Here is a 20,974-nt window from a genome sequence, read left to right on the forward strand (position 1 = left end):
CCATAAAAATTAAGAACCAACTATAAAGCATTGGTCTCTGGATGATGGCAGACACTTGGAAAATGCTATACTTTGCATTGTATGATGCTTGACATGGTTAAGAGACTTATATTTAAGATAATTTATACCTGGTGTTTGCAATGGTGTGACCGATTATCTTTAAGGTAATCCATTAGAAATAGCAGAAGATGTGTTTATGATATCTGGAGTAACCTAATAACCTTTGCTAAAGATATGGATTGCTGAAGAATGGAATTTGGACTATGAAGAAGACAAACAGTATGTTGGTCTTGAACATATCAAAGTCTAGCACGGTGAGTACAAAGAAGCTGATGAGTATAGATATGTGAAAAATTAACTTATGCTGGGCTTATGGGTTGTTTGGAGAAGTGAATGCTTGATTCCACTGAGGGTGTGAGGGTAAGTACTATGAGGATTGCTCATTTAGATAATCTGTGAATGAGTGTAACTAAGAGAAAGGTGGGAGAAATATATTGGTGGTCAAGGGTGTACTGGAGTGCGTGACTTTTGCCAGGAGAAAGAGTGCATGGTCAAAACAAAGTGCAATACATTCTTGGGGTTTGGGGCTCATAGTGCTTAGGAGAAGCTTTATCTGGAAATTGACAGACCATAATTTACCTTGGGCAGAAAACGAATGTATGCCCTAGTAAAAATTTGCTATTCAACGGAATGGTTTGCAGGGGGCTAACATTTCTACAATGATTATGATTGAGGATTTGGAGCGAATTTTCAGTCTGGAATGATCACCCAATATTTACCAACAATGGTATGCAGCTTTTAATTAATCAGACATGGGAAAGTTAATGACAAGATGTGCAATGTACCTAAAGGCTAATAGTTGGAAGTAGAATTGCAGGGCATTGATGAGGAGATTTTATAAAGGGCAAGTATCATTTGCATGGTACTCGACCTTGCTGGTGAGGAGGGGGATATATGAAACTTATTTGCCATTTACTGCAAACAAACGTTGTTTACTGTAAATGGCAAATAAACGTTTAATTGGGCATGACTGGCCTTTGGGTGGCATTATTGCACCAAATATGAAGTGTGCTTATGGTGACCTGCTGTCAGGAGATACACAGGGCACTGTGGTAGGTTTCAGGTGGCTATGCTAATATAAGGGGACAGGCAAGCTTTGCAATAAGGGGGTAAACAAGAAGGAAGAACAGACAAGGTAAATCAGAACAACCGAGCAGGAAGTAAGGGCAGACCTTGATGATGAACAAGAAGGGATGGGAACCATGTACTGGAGAAACAATGAGGAACCCCAACAGGGAAGTACACAGGTTGGACTTGAGACTACCCACATAAATAAGGGAAGCTCAATGAAAGTTACTCTTAAAGGCTCCACACCCTGCTAGCCCGTAAAACGGAGCAGCAAGAGTGGCTTCTGTATCTGGACAAGTAAGGCACAAACAGTGTACTTACACGAAACAAGCTGATGTGGGTTCAGCCAGTACATTCAGTAGATGCCTTCTGTGGGAACAGAACGCAACACACTGTTACATGAAATACACTACAAACTACAGGTAAAACGAGACAAAGGAAGGGGCAGAGATTGCCTCGTAGGGTAAAGGAGACAATCTCTGTACAAAGGAATACAAAGAGAACACAGGTGCAGACACCATAACACACTTATCAGACACTAAGAGCCCAAAAAGGGAAACAAGAGTTCAGTACAGGAAAGGAGGAACTATAAATACAGAAAACTGTAGCATGTAACTGGTATAAGGTAATAGAGATGAGGAACTGGCACAGGGTAACAGTGGCATGGTGCTCGTACAAGGTAACAGAGACAAGGTACTGGTACAAGGTAACGATCTATGTAACAAAAGCAGGCTGGAAAGCTGGACTGGAAACACACGAACTATACAAGGCATTACTGTGGAAAACAGGACTAGAACTAAGGGGTAAGTGTAAAAACAGAAGCAAGATAAACAGAGACTGACTAATGGGGTCAAGCTTGATAGTAAATAGACTGGAAAGCAAGAGAAGCGTGGAATAGAGAGCAGAAAAGGAGACTGAATGGAAAGATCACAAGTAACAGAGGCTGAAAGCTCCAGCGACACACTACAGGGCCTGGACGCTGCAGGAAATCATGACAAGAAACAGGGGTTAATTGCTGCAGGGCCACAGTACAAAGGGAAGAAGCAAACACAATGGTACCAGGCAGAGGGTACAGGACTGAGCCTGCAAAGCAAGGCTTTAGGAATTGGAGTAAAGCTGCAGAGGAGCAGGGAAAAGTCACAGGCAAAGCAGAAAGCAGAATAGTCAGTAAGGCATAGATTCCAAATGGTCGCAGCTGCACGAGTTTAGAATGCAATGCAAGAACAGGGAGTTTGACGGAGCAGTGCTAGCAAGGATGAAAGCCAGGGTGGAGCTGTATGATTGGGCACACAAGCAGTCACAGGTGCTGTTAATGGAAATCTCTGGCATGACCTTTGGCAGAGGATCCAGTAGGAGTTTTTAAATAGAAACAAAAGCACAATAATTGATGTGGTGTTTTGAATATTGCAGTCCATTGAAACAAGCCCATCTGCTTCCAGTCACAGTGAAACCAGTGTGCATGCAAGTCAGATTCTCAAAGAGTTTCAGGACTGTGAAGTTTTCCAGATATCTTGCAGGTACATTATGGGAATGGAAGTCCATGTTTTCAGAAATACACATTTTTTTAAAGGAAATATTAAATAACGATTATGGGGCTTCTCTGGTGATGGTTGACAATGCCCCATGGTCTGCAGACAGCGCCAGCTAGAGGCAAAGATGCAGGGACGTAGAGATGTAACACATGCACCATTTTACAGAAAGCCCTGGTAAATATTGTGTTACCATTGGGTCGAGCAACAAAGGAACTCACCATGCAGCTCTAGTGGGATTTTTAAGAATTTGCAAGGAGTGAATTGTTAAACAATCTAATAAGCTAGCTTTGGTCAGAGTTTTGAATTGGGAGGAAGTGATTGACAATTTGTGGCCACATCCCAGTAGGGTGAATGATGGTCTGCTTTTAGAATTGATACAAGGGAAAACAACTCGGAATTAGCTTAATCCTTTGTGGATGGAATGTTTGAGTGTTGTGATGGTGTAGCATCAACACAACACTTGAGTCTTGGATTTCAAGTTTAAACAGCTTTTATTTGACACAAGGAGGGGATGGATGAGGCAGGGATACATTCAAACAGGGATCACAAGGGCAAATTGTTTCAGAATGGAGGAGTGCCACGGTAAGTGAAAAGGTGGACTGTCTGTATACAGGCCATAACATCTGAGCCCAAAGCAACTATCCTCAAAAGGATTTACTGCCCAAGTGCCAAATTTCTTGTAAGGGAGTGTCTCACTCACCGGTGGATCTTTCTTGAGTTCAATATAGTCAACTTCTTCTTACTGTTGGTCGACGTACTTAGCTCCTGAAAGTTGCAGCACTAAATGCCAACCAGCAAGAATGTAGAATTCCTGTTTGCCTTATGGGAGACCCAAGACTAAGAACTTTCTATCACACTTATGCCCTTTTTCTGTAGTTCGTTCTTCGCTGGGCATTTCGGATTTTCACTTCAGTTGCTAGCTTTGCTTAATTCCAGGGTTTTCGTTAATGTAGTGTCCGTTAAGCATTCATACTGCTTAATTGTAAAGTTCCATTCAATACGTCATTCAATATGCATTGGTTTTGCTGTGTTTAAAGTTCCATTTGATTTGGTATTCAACACACATTAGTTTCATTTGATTTTTAAAGTTCCATTTAATTCGGTATTCAAGAAGCATTGTTATGCTTGATTTTGAAGTTCCATTTAATTTGGTATTTAAGAAATATTGTTATGCCCGATTTATAAAGTTTATTTAATTTGGTATTGAATAAGCATTGTTTCCGCTACCGGTATTCAGTATATTTTTGTAGGAGCGCTTGGTATACATGCGTCCCCCCTGACACTCACCGGCTTGTGGCGTCTCCGTTCGGCAGTTCCCTCTGCTTCTCCTTTCCAACGGAGGCCAGGAAACTCACCCTTTAGCACTCTGCTGGCGTGCTGCGTGTCTCTCTTCACACACTGGCAGCCAGAATGCTGTGTTTGGACGCAGACTGCTCCCTCTCTTCTGGTTGCACTCTCACAGCTCCTGACTCAATTCACGAAGGCTCCCAGACTGACAACTTACACGGCCCACTGGCTAAGGGCTGTGCAAGTCGTCTGGGTAGTTTGCCGACATCCTGGCTCCTCGTCCGGTCCCAGCACGGCTGCCTCCTCTGAAGCGCGGTCCCCTGATGGTTTCCTCTACACAAGCTTCCTTCTTGCTTTCTGCTCTGTTCCACTGGTCCCTCTTTATGCACCTGAGCCCTATGACAGGCTGCAGGTGTGGATCTCCAATGAGACTTGCCTGACCACAATGAAAGGGACATGCCTGACCCTCATAATTCCCTGCAGGCATCTTCATCATCCTAGTACCAAAGCGGTGAAAGTGTGTAGTGTTCTTTACTCTTAGTTGCCTCTTCTTCGTCCCAGTACTGTTAGGTATTATATGTGGGGAAATGAGGGGAACAGCTTTCCAATACCCTATAAAGGTCGGGGAAGGATTTAGATGAGTTTCTAGTGTAATGATTTTTATTGATTGTTAATAGTAATAACAGTGAGACAAATGATTGATCAGTCTATCAGCAGGTTTTTCATAAACAAAAAAACTGGAAAAAAGAATGCATAATGTTAATGAATAGATGAAACCATCCAGTAATGAGGGTGTTAAAACTAAGTAGTACGAATGTAGTGGTCAACGATATGGAACAAGTTACTTACCTATAACTGTTGTTCTCCAGCATGGGTCTGGCATGGATTCACATGCTCATGAATATTCCCCGTCGTCAGGCCGGGAATCATCGGTATAGAAAAAATCTCATTGGTATAGAAAAAATCAGTATCAGTTTCGTTTCTGATCTGTCTTTCTCAGTAGTAACCAATCACTGGTCTCTGGGTCATACTGCCCCCAGCCAATGACTGCCCTCTCCCTAAGCCCCTCCCCTGGCAGCCATCCTCAGTTTTGGTAGCATGTGAAGTGGCAGTATGACCAAGTGAAGAGCCGCAGAGGGGTAGGCGGAAGGGTTCGCATGTGAATCCATGCCAGAGCCATGCTGGAGAACAACAGTTACAGCTAAGTAACTTGTTCCTTCTCCAGCATGGGGTCTGGCATGGATTCACATGCTCATGAATATAAGAATACATAGCAGTATACACATGCACAACCACGGGAGGTGGCACAAGGCTCAATATCAAGCAATACAACAACTCAACATTAAGCAACTCTTACCTCCTCACCAGGCTCACCTTAGGCGAACAGGTTTGCGCAGCACTGCCTGGCCGACTCTGGACTCCTCCCTGGAATCCCGGTCGACGCAGTAGAATCTCGTGAAGGTGTGCGTCGACCTCCACGTAGCAGCCCTGCAGATGTCGAGCAGGGGTACACCAGACAGGAACGCCGTAGTAGCAGCGATCGCTCTGGTCGAATGGGCTCTCGGACAGCCGGGCAGCGGTCGGTTTGCCAATCGGTGACAGTGCATGATGCAGTCGGAGAGCCATCTGGAAATGGAAGCCTTCGAGAGAGCCTTCCCTTGATTCACAGGTCCAAAGTTCACAAACAGCTGTGATGTCTTCCGGAAACTCTTTGTGCGGTCCACTTAGAACTTCAGCGCTCTAGCTACATCTAGCGAGTGCAGAGTCCTCTCAGCCGGCGACGAAGGCGACGGGAAGAAAACTGGCAACACCAAGGGCTCGTTGAGGTGGAAGTCCGACGGCACCTTGGGCATGAAGGAGGGGTGCGTCCTCAGCACCACCCTCGTGTCGTGAAAAGTCAAGTATGGAGGTTTGCAAGACAGGGCCTGGATCTCTCCCACTCGTCGTGCAGAGGTGATGGCCACGAGGAATGCTGTCTTCCACGACAAACTTCAACGGCACTGAATGCATAGGTTCGAATGGGGCCCCCATAAGCCTAGTAAGTACCACGTTGAGCTCCCACGCCGGGGCAGGGGCCTTCACCGGCGGGAATGATCGGAACAGTCCTTTCATTAATTCCTTCACCAGACGATGAGACCACAAGGACGCCCGTCCTGTAGTTCTGGTGTAACGTGAGACGGCAGCCAGATGTACCTTGATGGAAGCGTGAGATAGGCCAGTCTTGGCCAAAGACAGTAGGTACGGCAATACTTGAGGGGCCGTAATCCGCAGAGGGTTAATCTTCTGTGCTCGGCACCAGACAGAGAACCTCTTCCATTTGTGTCCGTAGCACTTGAGAGTTGAGGGTGCCCTGGCCTTTGCAAGAACCTCTCTGCAGTCGGCCAGGATGTCCTATCCTCCAAACTCTAGTGCTGCAGGAGCCAGGCCTGCAAGTTCAGCGACTCTGGTTCGTGATGAAGAATGGCGCCTCCTTCTCTGGAGAGAAGATCCGCGTCCGTCGGTAGCTTGACTGGTGTGGACGCTGACAAGTCCAGAAGGTCCGGGAACCAGATCTGCCTCAGCCACGCCAGTGCGACGAGGATCATCCTGCACCGGGACCTCTTGAGCTGGTTGACGAGCCGGAGTAGCAACGGCGGGAATGCATAAAGGAACAGGCCGTCCCAGGGGAACGAGAAAGCATCGCCCATGCTCCTCGGTTGGGGAAACCTGCTGGCGAACCTCCGGCACTTGGAGTTCGCCGCCGTCGCGAAGAGATCAATCTGGGGTTCGCCTCATCGTCGGAAGAGTCGGTCCACTTGATCCTGGCGCCGTTCCCACTCGTGGCACGAGCGCAGCTCCCTGCTGAGTGAGTCGGCAATGGTGTTTTTTATCCCTGCCAGATGAAAGGGTACCAGAAACATCCCTTGTGCGATGGCCCAATGCCACAGATCCTGGGCTTCCTTGGACAGGGCAGGGGATCTGGTTCCGCCCTGCTTCCGAATGTAAAACATCGTGGTGGCGTTGTTGGTGAAGATCCTCACCACCTTGCCCTTGAGGGACGGAAGGAAGGACCTGAGGGCCCAGAACACTGCGCGGAGCTCCAAGATGTTGATGTGGAGAGTCTTCTCCTCCGAGCACCAAAGGCCTCTCGCGTGGAGGCCCCCGGTGTGCGCTCCCCAACCTTCCAGGGAGGCATCCGTCGTCACCGTCACCTGGTGGGCCGGGGCTAGGAAGCCTGTTCCCGCTGTCAGATGAGCGCGGACACCCCACCATCGAATCGCCTGACGGAACGTTTCGTCGAGCGAGATCCTGCCCTCGAAGCTGCCCGTCGTCTGGATCCAGTGGGCGTCGAGGAATTCTTGCAAGGGTCGCATCCGAAGTCTGCAATGGGGCACCAGATAAATGCAGGAGGACATCATTCCAAGGAGGGACTTGATAGACCTCACTCTGGCCACGTCTGTGGCCAGTAGACGTTGCACCTTTCCTAGGATGGTCCTTATCCTTTCCTCCGACGGTGAGGCCCGCCGCGCCACTGTGTCGAGCTGTGCCCCCAGAAACAGGGCGACTTGTGACGGGACCAGGTGGGATTTTGGAAAGTTGATGGAGAACCCCAGGTCCGTGAGCAGCTGGACGGACTTCACAGTGTGTTCCACGGCGAGCTCCCTTGTCCTTGCCCGTATGAGCCAGTCGTCCAGGTAGGGGTAGACGTGGACCCCCTGCAGGCGCAGCCGCGCCGCCACCGGTCGTCCCATCGCATACAGTTTCCTACCCTCACCGTCCGGAGGGGAGGTTGAAGTCGAGGTCGATGCCCCCCCGCTTTCTTCTTGGCCGCCGCCGAAACGACTGAGTCCGGGGAAGGTTGCGCCCTAAGGCACAAGGGGGCAGCGTCGGGGACCCGGTACTTCTTATCGTACCGGTCCCTCTTCGCAGGAGCCGTGGCAGGGTTCTTGAGGAGGGCGAGCCCCTCATCCCAGATGTCATCAAGAAGCGGTACGGCGAGGACCGTCTTCCTTTTAGCCTCGCGCCGCTGGTAAAGGAACCCCTCCTTCTTTTCCTCGGGGCAGAGCTGGAAGAGCACGGATGCCCTGGAGATCATTGCATGGAAGGATCCAATCTCGTCGGGCAGGGACGCCCGGGCAGGGGGTGACGGGGGGCACGTCCCGTCGTCACCTCCGTCGTCATCCGTACCCGTCGTAGTCGTGTCCATGCCTGTATCACCCCGTGGGTAGTGGACCGGGGGGAAGGCAGAGAAGGCCGCAGAGGCGGGAGAGGAGGCCTAGGATGCGTCCTCCTCCTCTTAGGCGGTGGGCTCCCCGAAGGTCCTGGCTCTGGATCCTCCGTCGGGTCTGGCTCAGGTTCCTCCGTCGGGGGAAGGGGCAACCTAGTCCTTATCTCCGAGCATAAGGACTGGATGGCTGACAAAATGGCCGCCGAGGTGTTCTACGGCGCCAGAAACGACAGGCGTGAGGGCTCTTGAGGAGCCTCGTCTGCGTCACCGTCGCCCTCGTTGTCGCCCTCGTCGAGATCCCTCCCAATGGGCTGGGTTTCCTCCACAACTTGGATGAGCTCCTCTTCAGAGGTCGTGTCCGTATCCACGACGGCCACCACCCTCTCACCCCCCTTTCCAACGAGGACTTCGTGGGTGTCTTCTTGATGGGCCTGAAAGACGACTGCCTCCGTGGTGGCAGGGAGACTCTGGTACCTGAGGGCGCCTCCACTGGTGTAGCCTCCACAGGATGAGCCAGGGCAGCGGCGACATCCTCAATCGAGGTCCTAGCAGGGTGAATCACGGCCAACGTCACCTTGTGTACGCCTGGGGCCTTCACCTTCGGGGGACGGTCCGAGCCTCGCTCCCCCTCTGCCGGAGTCTTCGAGATCGACCGGGGCCTCTCCAGAAGCTTCGCTGGGTTCTCGGACTTCCTCTTACCCGAGCCAGAGCGTTGGCTCGTGGTCGATGGCGCCGGGGAGGGTGCGCCCTGCCTGGCAGCCAAGGAGCCCGACCGTTCGGCGCTCCCGGTGCCCGCGGACTCGCGGTGCTTAGCCTTTTGTTGGGCCCCCGTCGCCGGAGCACCCTCACAGGACTTAGAAGACCGCTCGGACTTCTTCTTCTTCTCGCCTGGCGGGCTCTTACCTTCCAGCCAGTTGGCGAGACGGAGGTGGCGATCCTTCATGGTCCGCTCCGACATGTTTCCACAAAACACGCAGTCCTTTTCCTTGTGCGTCTTGTCCTCATGGAGACAGTAGAGGCATAACGAATGCTCATCCTCCTTGAAAACGTTCTGAAGCTGGCATCCAGGGCAGGTCCTGAATAGCTTCCCGGGCGTCGAGCTCCATTTCTCCTGGGCCATGTCCGGGGTAGGCCTCGGAACTTCTGGAATCCTCCAAAAGCGTAACTCGACGAAATCTTCACCCTTGAGGGGCGTAGAAAACTCTGAAACGGATCCCCGTTGATCGGAATTAGGAACGGTGGAGCTTGAGGCTCTTTTAACCGATAAAATGAGAAAATCTCCTGAAAAAAGCGCAAAAACGCAGCAAAAGCTCGAGAGCTAAGCACGAGGACTCCCAACACTTGAACGTGAGGTAAAAATCTGAGGATGGCTGCCAGGGGAGGGGCTTAGGGAGAGGGCAGTCATTGGCTGGGGGCAGTATGACCCAGAGACCAGTGATTGGTTACTACTGAGAAAGACAGATCAGAAACAAAACTGATACTGATTTTTTCTATACCAAGGATTCCCGGCCTGACGACGGGGAATATTCATGAGTATGTGAATCCATGCCAGACCCCATGCTGGAGAATAATGATCTAATCAGCACATGATGATAGTGATTAGACGAACGAGGGTTAGACATACTAAGGATTAACAGAGAACAGAGGGAGAAAGGGAAGGGGGTAGCATTCAGAACATTAGAAGTTGGGTAAAGATAATAGGGATACACATTTGATCATGTATTTGAAGCATTGAAGCATTAGATATTCATGAACCATAAGTTTACATATTGTGAAAAAAAAGATCTTCAGTAAAAAAGAACCATTTTACATCGTATTTGAATATGACATTAAGACGCATTGCCATAGAGCGTTCTAATCTGTGAAAGTGACATACATGGTTCCACCAACCTTTGCTTGATACGTTTTTGGAATCTTTCCAGTTGGCAGTGATGAGTTTAATGGTGACCGCAATAAAGCCATAGAGACTATAGGCAGAAGTGTTATTTTTCCACTTTAAAGGGCTATGCTCCCTGGGAGTATGTTGGAGAATGTTAGGGGGAGATTGACTTTGAAAATGATGTTCAGGAGAGACCACAAATCACGCCAGAATTATTGAACAAAGGGGCACTGAAAGAACACATGATTATAGGATCCACAAATATTGCCACAAGTCCAACAGTTTCCATCTGTGCCAAATGTTGTTTTCAACAGGCGCATTGGGGTTATAAAGGCCCTGTGGAGAAAGAAAATAGATTTTGCGATATGTTGGCAGTTGTGGAGACAGTTTTGACCCTAGCCCATAGTAATTCCCAGGTTATGTAGTCAAACCGCTTCCCACAATCTGTTTCCCATTGTACCTGAATAGAACATCTATCAGTAGGAGAGACCTTGGCGCCTAATAATTTATAAAATTGGGCGGCTTTGACATTGGGAGTAGAGGTCATGAACAGGATCCTTGTGGGGTTGAGAGTGAGCTCATTCTGAGGGAAATGATCAAAGCAGTTAGCGCAAGCATTAACTAAGTTGTTATAAAAGCTGAGTCCTTTTTTTCAGATCTTGGAAAGATTCCCAGCCTGTACCGTGATATATTTGATGACTGAATCTAATACCCCTGCTTATCCAGGACTTTCTGTAAAGTGAATTGCTATTAAATGTGATATGTTCATTGTTGCATAGAAATTAGGAGAATTTGAGAGTCAGCGAGTGAGTAGGTTGGAAGAGAAAGGTTCTGAGGGCAGAAACAGCAGCCATGTTCGGGTTGGTAAACTTAGAAGATAGAGATCCAAATATATAGAGCAAATCTTGGGTTTTGATAGGTGTAGTTAATTCCCTTTCAAGAACAAACCAGGAAGGGAGGTCTTCGGTTTCAGACGAGGTAAACCTGACACATGATTGTTTAATTAGGAATGCATCATGGTAACGTTTTTGAAGTCTGGAATTTTGACACTGCCATGCTCAAAGGGGGATCTAAGCTTGCTGACAGCAATTATTTTATTTTTGCCAATACCCCATATAAAATTGAGTAGTATAGAGTTGAAAGCAGAGAAGAAGGCTATGGGGAGTGGAATAGGGAATTTGTAAGTAATAGAGAATGATGGGTGAAAGCATCATTTGGATAGTTAAAAGACGCCCCCACCAAGTGAGATATAAGGGAGACCAAAGAGAGGTAAGTTCCTTGAGTCTAAGGAGAAGAGATGAAGAATTTAATTTGATAGTATTCCTAGTAAAATAGGTACAGAGAAGACCCAGACCTTATTTAATTTATATCCAGAGGCTAAAGACAAATCATTTAGGACTGATAATAGGAATGGAATATGATCCTCTTTTGGTTGTAATTCCCTTTTTTGATTTTACAACAATGAAAACATTTCCCCCCTTCTGCCCTCTCCCTTCCATGCCCCCCCTTAGACCACACCCTCTACTCCCCCTGGAGGACCAACTCGTCTCTTTCTTGCGCAGAAGACCCGTGCGTGCCATATGCTCAGCAGATCCAGTAGCTTTAGGCTTTGTGGACATCACTGCGCCGTGTAGTCTTCTTTCAAGAGTGTCAATTCTCCCTATTCCCCCGCGAATTGCAGCAAGTTGTTGTTTATTGCGTACAATGCCCACTTGAGGGCGACCAGTTCACATACCTTTCGCAGCCAGTCCTGAATGGTAGGAATAGTTGTCCCTTTCCATTTCCGAGCTAGGAGTCATTGCCGCCAAAGTGAGAACAACCCTTGCCTTCTCCCGTCTTCTAGGTTTGCTTTCCACCTTATCCCCTGGCAATCCCAACAAAATGTGCTCCGGGGATCTATTGTCACCTCGTCCAAAAGCCTGAGTCTGAGCCTGAGACGCCTCCTCCCAGAATGGAACTATTGTCGGGCATTTCCACCATATGTGTGCCGCCGTGCCCTACTGACTGCAACCCCTCCACGACACACCAAGGTTTCCGAGTATATGCGTTTTAGGCAGGCAGGAGTGTGATGCCACCCATAAAGGATCTTGTACCATGTTTCCTGTAATTGGGAAGCTTTGACCAGTTTGGGGATTCTCTCCAGTTTTTTCCAATCTTGCCTCCTGATCTCTTGCCCAAGTATTGTTTCCATTGAGTCATATAGTTCCATGCCGCTCTGGGGGTAGTGTCATCGAGGATTCTATATAGATCGGATATCAATTCCTTCGAGCCGTCATGTGTCAGAAGGAACTTTTCGAATGGGGTAACCCGCCCAGTGGCTGCCTCCCTGACTCCTGGACTCAACAGACAATACCTTAGCTGCGCATATCTGATCCTCTGTCCTTCCTCCACTCCAAACGCTTCCTTGCTTCTACAAAAGAGTGGATGGCTTGGTCCTGGAACATATCCTGAATTACTCTGCAACCCCCCCTCCCTCCATTGCCCAAATGCCCCCCTTTCCTTCCCTGGGGTAAAGTCTCCATTAATAAAGATGAGGGTGAAGTGGAAGGGGAACATCGTGATTCAGTTTCTCCCCACCAGTCTGTCCCAGACATCCGCTACTAATTTGGCTATCGTGCTCTTGTACATGTGTTGCGGCATGTGCTGTTTCGGCAGCCATAATACCTCTCTTAGGTCGTGCTGTGTCATTGCCCTATTCATTGAGGCCCATTGCTTGTCCCCTTTCCCCGCAAGCCATTCCTTTAGCACCCACAGTTGCGTTGCCTCGTAATATTGTTGGAGATTGGGAAGAGCGAGCCCCCCCTCCCTCCTTGGGGCCATCAAGATCTGGCTGTTGACTCTTGCCCTCTTCCCTTCCTAAACAAACTTGTTTACCATTTTCCTCAGATCCCTGAACAGGGCTGGCGGTAGTGCCACCGGGATTGCCTGGAAAAGATGTAGGAGGCGGGGAGCACTACCATTTTTACTGTCGCTATTTTCCCCACCCACAAAATCCTAAGGCTCCTCCACTTCTGGAGGTCCCTCGCTATATCCTTCACTATCGGTGGATAGTTGGCTGCGTACCAACCCACCAGGTGTGGGGTAATATTCACTCCCAAATATTTAATACTCCCTTGGCTGTGCACAAAACGTGTTACTTCTTTCAGGTGCTCGATTGCCTCTTTCCCCACCATGAGGTTCAGCAATTCTGATTTGCTAAAATCCTCCAGCAGTGCCATTCCTGCGTGTATTGAACTCCTCAGTCTTGTTAGTGCTAGAAGCATGTCATCGGTGAAAGCCGCGACTTTATGTTGGGTGCCCGCAAAGGAAATTCCCTGCATTTCATCTGCTTCCCTAATCACCTGGAGTAATGGCTCCAGGAAAATTGCGTAGAGGAGAGGAGAGAGTGGACATCCCTGCTTTGTCCCCCTTCCCAGGCTGATGGGGCGCAACATTGAACCATTCACTGAGGGGCGTGTGATTGGGGCATGATTGTTGGCCTGGACCATTCTCTGGAAGTCCCCTCCTAGGCCCATCTTATTCATTACCCAGAACAGAAACGTCCACTCCACACGGTCAAATGCTTTTTCCGCATCCAGTGACAAGAGGACCGCAGGAGTGTCGGCTTTCTGGGATTTTTCTACAAGGTGGGCCACCCTTCTGATATTACGGGAGTCTGCCTGCCTGCTACGAATTCCGATTGATCCTGGTGGATCAAGGAGGGTAGGCACCCCTCCAATCTATTTGCCAGTATCTTGGTATAGATTTTTGCATCCGCGTTAATGAGCACAATAGGCCTATAGGATGTGCATTCCGCTGGATCTTTATTTGTTTTTAGGATAAGGGATATTTTTTCCTCTTCCATAGAGGGGGTGATGCACCCCTTTGTCTTGAATGTGTTATATAGGTGTGCCATGTAAGGTGCCAGGGTTGCTGAGAATGTTTTATAAAAGGAAGCCCCATACACATCCGGCTCTGGTGCCTTATTGGCAGGTAGCTTTGTGATTACTCTTCTCACTTCCTCTTCTGTGATTTCCCTACCTATTCTGGGCAGTTGGACCTTTTCCAGGAAGTCCATCTGTTTTTGGTTTGGGGATCCTGCGAGGTGTAAAGATTTTTATAGTACCTTGCCAAACACTCTTGGATGTCCTCCGTGTGACTGAGGCTCTCCCCCTTCTCGTCCCATATTGCCGTGTATGTGTTCCTTTCCCCCCCTCCCCCTTAGTAGTCTCGCTAATAGTGCATCTGCCTTATTGGCTTTCACGCAGTATCTCTGCCACACAAATAGGAGTGCCCCTTCTGCCTTTTTTGTTCTTAAGACCCCTAGCTGCCCTACCGCCCTTCTGTAAGCTTTGAGGATCTGCCTCATGGGGGTTTCCTGGCATCCTCTACTTCATCTTCTAGCTGGACCTTCAGTGCCACCATCTGCTTCTTTCTCTGCGCGCTCGCAGCTATGATTCCCCCCATAGTAGCTTTGAAGGCATCTCACCTAGTGCTTTCCCCCGTGTCGGCGCTATTATTAAGTTCAAAGTACCCCCTTATCTTTCCCTAGAAGACCTCTCTGGTCGCTGGGTCTCTCAGCAGGCCCGCCGGCATTCTCCAACCCCACACCCCGAAACCCTTCTCTGGAGTCGAAATCTCATGGATATGATCTCATGATCTGCTATCCCGAGCAGACCCACCTCCACCTCTTCGACCATCCCCAGAAGTGTAGCTGAGACTCAAATGTAGTCTATCCTTCATGGCTTCCAGTGTAATCCCGAGAGGAAGGTGTACCCCTCTTCCTCCCCCCTCAGACCTGTCCACACATCCCTGAAGCCCACCTGTTCCATTCTTTCCTGTAGTTCAGGATATGCCACTACTCCGCCTCCCTTTCTAATCTTGCCTATCTATCCCTTGCCCTAAGCCATGCTATGCTGAAATCGCCCATCACGATGAAGTGCCCCTTTGCAAATGTTTCCAGGATTCCTATGAAGTTCCTCAGGAAGGGTTCTTGTCCCAGATTGGCGGCATAATGGACGCAATTGTATAGGAAACCCCCCCGGGGTCCCCTCTCACCATGACATATCGTCCACCCTTATCCTTTTTTATCTCCGCCACCCTGAAATCCAAGGCGTTCTTTAGGGCCAGCGCAACCCCCCCTGTTTTGGTTGGGCCTGATGCGAAAAAGAATTGGTCAAACCCCCGCAGTTTGACTCTTGTCTGGTCGCACTGGAGGAGATGTGTCTCCTGCAGCGCCATGACGTCCGGGCCTAGTTTTTTAGTGCATTTTCTTATTTCTTCCCTTTGAGAGGAGAGTTAAGCCCCCTGATATTATGGGTTAGCCATTTGAATTTGACTGTGGTTGCGTTTCACCCCTTGACCCTCTCTAGTTCGTTGTTGTCCTAGTCTCTTCCTCTGGTTTCCGCCCTCGCCACTCTCGTTCACTGGGGTGAACCTCTCGCCCGAGCTTGTGTAATCCTGTGGTCCTATCCCTCCCTGTCCTTGTGGTCCTGTATCTCCCCCCCTAAACTAAGTGACCACTTCCCCACCCGTCCTCCCGCCCGTTCCACTTCGCCAAAGGGCAGCCCCTGCTTCCCCCCTGCTCCTCGTGCCCGCCCCCGTCTTGTGCGCCTTTGCTGACCCCATGACGTTTGCTCTCCCCAGGCCCCTGTGCCCTGTGATACCCCTTTATACCCACCACCCCTTCCTTGGAAATTAGCGTGGGGTTTTCATTGCCCCCCCTCGCCCTGTTCACCTCCCCCTTCTTTGCATTCTTCACCCTTCTTTCTGTGCAGCCCCCTCAGCGCAGTTCTCCTTCTTCGCTTTTATCCCACTGTGGACCATTCCCATGGCCTAGGTCTCAGTCGGTTGTCCGCTCCTGAGGGTCCTTCGCCAGGGTGACCCAGTTCCAGATCCAGATGCAAAATATCTGCTCCCTCCTGAAAGGAGATTATGTGTTTTTGTACCCCCGCCCAGTCAAAGCATAACCCAAATGGGAAGGTTCACTTGTATCTAATCCCTTGCTTGTTCAGCGCCTTGGTTATTGGGGTCATTTGCTGTTGCTTGACGAGCGTACTGTTAGCCAGGTCTTAGTAGGGAGTGATCTGTTGACCCCTGTAAAACACCGGCTCTTGTTGTCAAGCTGCTTGGAGGACCGCTTCTTTTTGTGCAAATCTTGTGAAGGCTGCTAGCACATCTCTGGGCCCGGCGTTGGGGTCTTTGTTTTGCCGCCCTGCTCTGTGGATCCGGTCCAATGGATGGCACCCGATTCCGTTTCCCCCAGTATTTCTGCAAACACTCTATGGACCTCCTCCTTCAGTTCTCTATCCGTGACTGAGGGGCATGATCAGAGATAATGATGTTGGCGATAGGAGAATCAAGCATAGTGTGTGACAGTGACTTGGTAACAAATATATAGTCTAGCCATGAGAAGGAATCATGAGGCAGTGAGTGAAACATGAAATAAAAGTTTGTGGGGTGTGAAAGTCTCCAAGTATCTGCCAAACCGGTCTCTGAGATACAGCGGATAGATGAGTCATGAGATTTGGAGCCTCAGAAGACTCACCTGGATCTCCTGTCCATGAATGGTTCAAGAACGTTGTTAAAGTTTCCGCATACCAACCACTAGGTTAGTAAGGCCAGACTGTAAGATGTTTTGTTTTACAAGAGTACCAGAAATTAGGATCTGGCACATTGGGACTGTATCTATTCATTATCAATATAACATTAGCCTCTATCTGCAGCTTAACCCACACCCACCCACCTACCATTGTTATCTGTGTTTTGATTAATAATCTTGTAGGGGAGGTTCTTATTAATGAGTATAGCTACACCGTTTTTCTTTGCTGGGGCAGGGCTGGCAATTACATCTTGGGCCCAGAGAGATTTCAGTTTCATTGATTCAGTCATGTACAGGTGTGTCTCCTGAATGCAGGCAACAGAGGTGCCAAATCTTTTGAAATGTGAAAGAACTTTATACCGCTTAATTAGGTTAGTAATCCCTTTCACATTCAAGGAAATGCATTTAAATCCATTCATTATCTACTATAGATGTTTAAAGGATAAATATGAACAATACATGTTAGACATAGCAATTGAATAGGAGAAATACCCATCACAGAGTAATGTAGGAAAAGAATAATCAATCATATAAATGTCATGGTGTGTGTAATGTGCCATTTTAGAATCAGCTCGACATATAAGGAGGATACACAAGGAAGATGGGGAGACAGAAGAACCTGACATTTGTATAACATGACAGAAGAATGAGAGATATAGAGAAAGATTAAGAGAGTGGGAAGTACTAACGAAAAGGTGATGAGATAGGTGTCAGGTTAATACAGAGAAATGAACAGAGTGAAGTTTATAGCTACGTGACACCTGGCCGGACTTTCCAATGAGTCCTACAGGATGTGTAACGCTCACCCGGTATCCACGGGGACGTCACTCAGCCTGTTCTGACCTCTTACGACATCGAACCCTTCCCTGGAGGCTATTCGACTGAAGACTGGGCCTTGTTTTCTTGGATAGTGTGCTCTCCGTCCTGCCTTCAGCACAGGGGTGCGTTGATTGATGCGGGCTCGTTGCTGCCTAGTTACTTCACTGGCAAGAGTCTGACAGGTAAGTATGAGTCTTTTGAACAGTTCTCTAACGTCGTTCATTTCCTTCCTTAGATGATGGCCGGCGTAAGGGGATGGCGGCGTGCCGCTGAGATGAGTAGCGCTGAAGGTGAGTGAGAGCGCGATGCACCCCTTTCGTATTTGCATGGAACTGAGTTCTTTTTCTGTGTCTTTTAGGTGCCGCAGCGTTTTCAGCGTGGATGCCGTTTATGAAGAACAAATGCAGTGGGTAAGCGCGGTATGCAGCACCTCTAGATGTTTCCACGCTAACCTGGAGTGTCTTTTCCCTCTTGCAGATGGATGAGAAGTTCCGGAGACAGAGTTCCCCCAGAGCGGCTGGGATTCAGGTAAGCGTTTGAAGCTCGTACAGTATTTAAAAATGAGCGAAGATTTGCAGAATGCTTACTAATGCCTTTTTTCTGTTCTTTTCCCTTTTCCTTAGGAAGCGGCGTGCCGGGATGGGAATGACACCGCCGAAGATATTCGCAGAACAGAAGGAGCGATGACTGATGGGCAGAAGCGCTGCAATGTAAGGCTGTTCCTAACATGTGTTCTTGTTCTTGCAGGAGCTGAGCGCAGAAGAAAGATGCAGGCCTACTGGAGACCGATCCGAACATGGTGAGTGTCACACTGTAGGTGCAGAAAACGCAAAGCATGTTTCTCAGCCTGGGTGTGGCTTAAATAGTCTCTGGGTATCCCAGGTGCCTCTGGGCTGAACCACACCCAAAAGACTACACCGCACATGCAGTTCTGGGAACCGAAATATGGGGGGGCATCCATCTTGTCCCCATCAATGCACTACAAGTCCAATCCCCAATGTTATTCTATGGGAGTGAGAGAGTCTGGTGCCACAAGCGCCAAGTCTGACTCCAAGTGGGTCTTTGGAGGGATGGAGAGGCCCTTGAGGGCCATGTAGGTGATCATGGCCTGGCTCCAGCCTGAAATCTTGGAGGGCTGGGGACATGAGGGGCAGGAATCATGACAGGATGAAGTGCACCCGGACCACAACAACTGCACCGCAAACAATAACAAGAATAATTGAATACGAGGTCAATGCCCGCTGCGAAAAACAGGAACAGTACGATAATGAGATATAATAGCCTGGGTGGAGAATCAGGTGCCAGGCACAGGTGGAGTAGAAGTATCTATGCTGTCGGATTTGAGGGGTCTCAAAGGATTTGAGGTCTGCAGGATCATCGTAGACAGACGTTCTCCCATTATGTGTAACTTTGAAGGAGCACGGATGGAAAAGACTATATCGGATGTTGTGCTGCTTAAGGGCAGGACGATGTGAGAGGACTTCCTTTTGCGGTTCTGCAGTTTTCCGAGAAATATATCGAGAAATGTATATCCTGGTGCCTTGACAGATAAGAGTGCCTTTTTCTTTTGCTTTGGAGATGATAAACTTCTGCTGTGTATATTCCAATAATAAAAAAAATAAGAGTTTGTGGCATGTGATGGTGCGCATGAGCAGATTTTAGGGGCCCAATTCTATGTGCCAGTTGAATATTGAGGACAATGTCCGGTGGAATGTGGAGAAGGGCTGAAAGCATTTTCTGCAGAAACAAGATGGCATCTTTCCCTTCGCACCCTTCAGGTAGGCCTGAAATATGAAGATTATTCCCTCTTCCTCGATTTTCAAGTTCTTCATTGTGCTTCCAGAGCTCTTTGACGGTAGTTTTGAGTGCTATTACTCTAGAAGAGAGATCTTCCACCATGCTTACTCTTTTTTCCACATCTTCTATTCTATTTTCAAATGCGCACTGTCGTCGAGTTGTTGTAGTTTTAAATGGGTAGTCTCAATGAAAGGCTTTGAGGACCTTATCTCCTGTAATAGTCATTCCATACTGGGGTCAGAGGAATTGGATGGAGGAGAGGAGTCACTTTCCTTTTAAGTTTAGCTGAGAATGAGGCTGACTAGGAGTCCTTGTTAGCTTATGCTAGCTTTTGCCCGCCTTTTCCTGAAGCCATGATGTATCTCAGTATAGTCAGTTGCAATGCCCCAGAGACTATAAGGTTTTGGCCAGGAAAATGTCTGTGGTGGTGTTGTGAGCAATAGCGAAAGTGGTATTTCAGTCAAGATTACAGCAGTATAAAGTTGAGAGAGTGACGAGCAGCAACAACCAAATGATGAGATAGGAATAAATATCAGAATTCTCACTGCATTATAATACGATTGTTGCAGACAGAAATTGGCCTTCTTTTCCGCTTTATTTGCCTTCTTTTCCTCTTTGTGTGCTGCTTATTATTTTATGCCCAGAAGATGGCGTGGGCAAGAGGCCTGGCTCCAGAGACTTCCGGTGTTTCCTGACAAGGCTTGCCGAGTTTCTCCTCAGCTGTGTCGGCTCTCCACACAGAAGGCTGTCGCAGTGGAGCTTGAGAGCTTTATATCGGCGTATGCGCCAGCAATACCAAGGAAAGTGGTACCGCTCTACGCCCAAGAAGAAAGGCAACCACCAGTTACGGAAAATGTTTTATAGAGGGTTAATGGGATGCTGCAGGCATTAGTAAAAGGTGTCGCAGGCGGGAGGTGAGTTCAAACGGCCATCAGCCTCGGCGTCAAGCCGTCCCCCCTTCTTAGATGAGTTTCAACAACTCATAAGGGGAATACCAGGTTTCGGCTGTGTGCCTCTTACTCTTTCTCACTCTCCTTCTACGTCCGCTATTCTGACTAAAGGAAATGGGGTAACAATATCCAACAAAGGCTCCTGGGACTTTGGGTTCATTATGGAATGGGAAGGGGAAATACCACGTCTCATCTGAAAACATCTCATTCCCATTCCTCAAGGATCCTCCACCCAGGTGATATTCCGTCGCTTCCTAAGAAGGGGATTACATGTGAGGACGCCCTCAGGTTTCTCACCAAGGGTAATTCACCCAGGTTATGTGAAGAAAAAGTGGTCATATTGTACATTTGACTGAATGTTATATATAAATGGGTTCAAATTGAATTGCCATGCATTCCCTTTTTGCTTTATTGAATGTACAAGTATGAGGGAGAGATAATCTTTTGTTAGAATGCTTCCTTTAGTTTATTTTAGGCAGGGAAATCTTTGTCAGGGTAGGCATGGTGAGGTGTTTATCCAACCTTTTTATTTAATAAAATGGCTAATTTTTAAAAACTCTCTACAAATTCTTCGATTTCCAACCAAACAAAGGAACCACTTACACTGCATTTGTTTGTGGAGGGCTGTCTACGCAAGCAGAAGAGGAAACTGCGACCTGCAGAGACCACAAGTGAAAAATACACTGGAGTCGCTTCTTGGAAATGTAGGGCATGCACAGGACGTTGGAGCAAGAGTGAGGAAGAAAGACTGGAACTTAAATGAGCTACTGTACAAACAGCCATCCTTTTCTGAGG

The 20,974-nt window shown here is 48.4% G+C and overlaps 1 protein-coding gene across 8 annotated transcripts in view; it reads right to left on the reverse strand.

The window, feature by feature from the left end:
- KDM2B (lysine demethylase 2B) overlaps positions 1 to 20,974 on the reverse strand; it is a 1,898,564-nt gene that overhangs the window by 1,184,131 nt on the left and 693,459 nt on the right. The window lies entirely within an intron of this gene.

The sequence above is a fragment of the Ambystoma mexicanum genome, chromosome 10 (assembly GCF_040938575.1).
Source record: "Ambystoma mexicanum isolate Mex_15411 chromosome 10, UKY_AmexF1_1, whole genome shotgun sequence".
NCBI classification, from domain to species: domain Eukaryota; kingdom Metazoa; phylum Chordata; class Amphibia; order Caudata; family Ambystomatidae; genus Ambystoma; species Ambystoma mexicanum.